Source organism: Lolium rigidum, chromosome 6 (genome assembly GCF_022539505.1).
Source record: "Lolium rigidum isolate FL_2022 chromosome 6, APGP_CSIRO_Lrig_0.1, whole genome shotgun sequence".
NCBI lineage: Eukaryota > Viridiplantae > Streptophyta > Magnoliopsida > Poales > Poaceae > Lolium > Lolium rigidum.
The window spans coordinates 151,203,130-151,209,129 of NC_061513.1; positions in this window are offsets into that span (position 1 = coordinate 151,203,130).

Sequence of the window (6,000 nt, forward strand, 5' to 3'; positions counted from 1 at the left end):
AAACACATAAAATGACATCCTATATATGAATCTTATTCTCCGGACCATTCCGGAACTCCTCGTGATGTCCGGGATCTCATCCGGGACTCCGAACAAATATTCGAACTCCATTCCATATTCAAGTTCTACCATTTCAACATCCAACTTTAAGTGTGTCACCCTACGGTTCGCGAACTATGCGGACATGGTTGAGTACTCACTCCGACCAATAACCAATAGCGGGATCCGGAGATCCATAATGGCTCCCACATATTCAACGATGACTTTAGTGATCGAATGAACCATTCACATACGATACCAATTCCCTTTGTCACGCGATATTTTACTTGTCCGAGGTTTGATCATCGGTATCACACTATACCTTGTTCAACCTCGTCTCCTGACAAGTACTCTTTACTCGTACCGTGGTATGTGGTCTCTTATTAACTTATTCATATGCTTGCAAGACATTAGACGACATTCCACCAAGAGGGCCCAGAGTATATCTATCCGTCATCGGGATGGACAAATCCCACTGTTGATCCATATGTCTCAACTCATACTTTCCGGATACTTAATCCCACCTTTATAACCACCCATTTACGCGGTGGCGTTTGATGTAATCAAAGTACCTTTCCGGTATAAGTGATTTACATGATCTCATGGTCATAAGGACTAGGTAACTATGTAACGAAAGCTTATAGCAAATAACTTAATGACGTGATCTTATGCTACGCTTAATTGGGTGTGTCCATTACATCATTCATATAATGATATAATCTTGTTATTAATAACATCCAATGTTCATGATTATGAAACTAATCATCTATTAATCAACAAGCTAGTTAAGAGGCTTACTAGGGACTCTTTGTTGTTTACATATCACACATGTATCAATGTTTCGGTTAATACAATTATAGCATGGTATATAAACATTTATCATAAACATAATAACCACTTTTATTATTGCCTCTTGGGCATATCTCCAACAGTCTCCCACTTGCACTAGAGTCAATAATCTAGATTACATTGTAAGGTACCTAACACCCATGGCATTCTGGTGTTGGTCATGCTTTGCCCTTGGGAGAGCTTTAGTCAACGGATCTGCTACATTCAGATCAGTGTGTACTTTGCAAATCTTTACTTCTCCATCTTCGATGTACTCGCGAATCGAATGATAACGCAGCTTGATATGCTTCAGCCTCTTGTGTGACCTTGGTTCATGTGCATTGGCGATGGCACCCATGTTGTCACAATATATGACTAGTGGGTCCAATGCACTAGGAACCACACCGAGCTCTACAATGAACCTCTTCATCCATACCGCTTCGATGAAGCCTACGAAGCCGCTATGTACTCCGATTACGTTGAAGACTTCGCCACCGTGCACCTTGCTCGAGCTTGCCCAGCTTACTGCAGCACCATTCAATATAAACACGTACCCGGACCGTGACTTAGAGTCATCGGGATCGGTGTTCCAACTTGCATCGGTGTAACTTGTTACAACGAGCTCTTGGTCACCTCCATAACAAAGAAACATATCCTTAGTTCTTTTCAAGTACTTCGAGGATATTCTTGACCGCTGTCCAGTGTTCCATTCCTGGATCACTTTGATATCTGCTAGTCAAACTAACAGCATGTGCTATATCCGGTCTAGTACATAGCATGGCATACATGATAGAGCCTACTGCCGAGGCATAGGGGATCTGACTCATCCTTTCTCTTTCTTCTGCCGTAGCCGGACCTTGAGTCTTACTCAAGACCTTGCCTGGTAACATGGGTAAAAATCCTTTCTTACTTTCGTCCATTCTAAACTTCTTTAGAATCTTGTCCAGGTATGTACTCTGTGATAGCCCTATTAGACGTCTTGATCTATCTCTATAAATCTTGATGCCTAATATATACGATGCTTCACCAAGGTCTTTTATTGAAAAACTATTATTCAAATAACCTTTTACACTTTGCTTAATAGTTCTATATCATTCCCAATCAATAATATGTCATCTACATATAATATCAGGAACGCTACTGAGCTCCCACTCACTTTCTTGTAAATACGGGCCTCTCCATGACATCGTATAAACCCGAAGTCTTTGATCACCTTATCAAAGCGTCGGTTCCAACTTCTTGATGATTGCTTCGATCCATAGATTGAACGCTGAAGTTTGCATACTTTGTCGGCATTTTTAGGATCGACAAAACCTTTGGGTTGTACCATATACAACTCTTCCTCAATGTCTCCATTAAGGAACGCCGTTTTGACATCCATCTCGCCAAATCTCATAATCGAAAAATGCAGCTATTGCTAACAAAATCCTCACGGATTTTAGCTTTGCTACAGGTGAGAAAGTCTCATCGTAGTCAACACCTTGAATTTGTCGGAAACCCTTTGCGACAAGTCGAGCTTTATAGACGGTAATATTACCATCGAGCATCTGTTTTTCTCTTGAAGATCCATTTATTCTCGACAGCCTTGCGGCTATCGGGTAAGTCTACCAAAGTCCATACTTTGTTATCATACATGGATCCCATTTCGGATTTCATGGCTTCTTGCCATTTGTTGGAATCCGGGCTCATCATCGCTTCTTCATACGTCGCAGGGTCTTCATCATTGTTGTCCACAATCATGACATTTAGACAAGGATCATACCAATCGGGAGTGGCACGTTCCCTTGTCGATCTGCGAGGTTCGATAGCTATCTCATTTGAAGTTTCATGATCATTATCATTAGCTTCCTCTCGTTGCCGGTGTAGGCGGCACGAGAACATCTTCCGTCTTCGCGCTACTCCGATCAACGAGCAAAGATTCTTCAATCTCATCGAGTTCTACTTTTCTTCCAGATCACTTCTTTAGTGAGAAATTCTTTCTCAAGAAAGGTTCCGTTCTTAGCAACAAAGATCTTGCCTTCGGATCTGTGATAGAAAGTGTACCCTATAGTTTCCTTAGGGTATCCTATGAAGACGCATTTCTCCGCTTTGGGTTCTAGCTTGTCCGGTTGTAACTTTTTTACATAGGCTTCGCAACCCCAAACTTTAAGGAACGACAGACTTAGGTTTCTTATTAAACCATAATTCATACGGTGTCGTTTCAACGGATTTTGATGGTGCTCTATTTAAAGTGAATGCGGCTGTCTCTAATGCATAACTCCAAAATGATAACGGTAAATCAGTAAGAGACATCATAGAACGAACCATATCTAAGAGAGTTCGATTACGACGTTCGGACACACCATTTCGTTGTGGTGTTCCCGGCGGTGTCAATTGTGAAAGTATTCCGCATTTCTTTAAATGCATGCCAAACTCATAACTCGGATATTCACCTCCGCGATCGGATCGTAGAAATTTAATCTTCTTGTTACGTTGATTTTCTACTTCACTTTGGAATTCCTTAAACTTCTCGAAAGTTTCGGATTTATGTTTCATTAAATAGATATACCCATATCTACTCAAATCATCTCGTGAAGGTTAGAACATAACGATAACCACCGCGCGATGCTACACTCATTGGTCCGCACACATCTGTATGTATGATTTCCAATAAGTCGATAGCTCGCTCCATCATACCAGAGAATGGAGTCTTAGTCATTTTTCCCATCAGACATGCTTCGCATCTATCAAGTGACTCAAAGTCAAGTGATTCAAGTAATCCATCGGTATGGAGTTTCTTCATGTGTTTCACTCCAATATGACCAAGACGACAGTGCCACATATAAGTAGAATTATCATTCAATTTAATTCGCTTAGCATCAATGTTATGTATATGTGTATCACTACTATCGAGATCTAACAGAAATAAGCCATTCTTTTCAGGTGCTCGACCATAAAAGATATTATTCATAAAAATAGAACAACTATTATTCTCAGACTTAAATGAATAACCGTCTTGCATTAAACAAGATCCAGATATAATGTTCATGCTCAACGCGGGTACAAAATAGCAATTATTTAGGCTTAAAACTAATCCCGAAGGTAGATGTAGAGGAAGTGTGCCGACAGCGATCACATCGACTTTGGATCCATTTCCAACACGCATCGTCACTTTATCCTTCAGTAGTCTTCGTTTATTCTTTAGTTCCTGTTTCGAGTTACAAATATGAGCAACCGAACCAGTATCAAATACCCAGGTACTAGTACGAGAACCGGTGAGATAAACATCTATAACATGTATATCAGATATACCTTCTTTCTTCTTCTTGACAAGGCCGCTCTTCAGATCCGCCAAATACTTGGAGCAATTACGCTTCCAGTGTCCCTTCTCCTTGCAGTAATAGCACTCAGCATCAGGCTTAGGGCCAGCCTTAGGTTTCACAGGAGGCGTGGCAGCTTTCTTGCCACTCTTCTTGTTCTTGCCTTTAGACTTGCCCCTGTTTCTTGAAGCTGGTGGTCTTGTTGACCATCAATACTTGGTGCTCTTTCTTAATTTCAATCTCAGCAGATTTTAGCATGGCGAAGAGTTCAGGTAACTCTTTGTTCATGTTCCGCATATTGTAATTCATCACAAAGTTCTTATAACTAGGTGGCAGTGATTGAAGGACACGATTAATCCCCGATCCGTTAGGAATCACTATTCCCAAGTCACTGAGTTTCTTCGCATGCCCGGTCATGGCGAGCATGTGCTCACTAATGGAGCTGCCTTCTTCCATCATGCAGCTGAAGAAGTGTTTCGATGCTTCATAGCATTCCACGGCCGCATGAGTCTCAAAGATAGTTTTCAACTCATTGACTAACTCATGTGGATCGTGGTGCTCAAAACGTTTTTGAAGATCGGCTTCCGGATCGCACGGGATGGCACACCGAACTTGAGAGTACCGAGTTTTCCGAGTCGCGTAAACATTCTTTACTTCATCGGTTTCAGTTTCGCAGGAGGGTCACCTAGAGGTGCATCAAGCACATATTGCAGGTTTCCGCCATTGAGGAAGATCCTCACATGACGGAACCGGTCGATGAAGTTGCTACCGTTGCTCTTAAGCTTTTCTTTCTCTAGGAACTCGGTTAAAATTGATTGGGGACGCCATATCTACAACATATTTGCAATAGTTTAGACTAATGTTTATGACAAATTGAGTTCAAATTTTAATTTAACAAAATTAAAAACTAGGTGAACTCCCACTCAAAACAATATCCCTCGCATTGTCTTAGTGATCACACGAACCAAATCCATCACACCTACGCCCGATCATCACGAGACAAGATGTAATTTCAATGGCGAACACTCAAAGTGTTCATCATATCAATCATATGATTCATGCTCTACCTTTCGGTATCATGTGTTCCGAGACCATGTCTGTACATGCTAGGCTTCGTCAAGGCCACCTTAGTATCCGCATGTGCAAAGCTGACTTGCACCCGTTGTATGCACTTGTTGATTCTATCACACCCGATCATCACGAGATGCTTCGAAACGACAAGTCTTGGCAACGGTGCTACTAAGGATGAACACTTTATTATCTTGAAATTTTAGTGAGAGGGATCATCTTATAATGCTACCGTCGCGATCTAAGCAAAATAAGATGCATAAAAGGATTAACATCACATGCAGTTCATATGTGATATGATATGGCCCTTTTGTCTTTGCGCCTTTGATCTTCATCTCCAAAGCACGGACATGATCTCCATCATCAACGGGCATGATCTCCATCATCGTCGGCGTAGCGTCAAGGTCAATGGCGCCGTCTTCATGATTGTTCTCCCATGTAGCAACTATTACAACTTCTTTGAAATACTACTCAACATGAAATTTAAAGACAACCATAAGGCTCCTACCGGTTGCCACAATACAATAATGATCATCTCATACATAGTCATCATCACATTATAGCCATATCACATCACCAAACCCTGCAAAAACAAGTTAGACGTTCTCTAATTTGGTTTGCATATTTTACGTGGTTTAGGGTTTTCGAGTGAGATCTAATCTACCTACGAACATGAACCACAACGGTGATACTAGTGTTGTCAATAGAAGAGTAAATTGAATCTTCACTATAGTAGGAGAGACAGACACCCGCAAAGCCACTTATG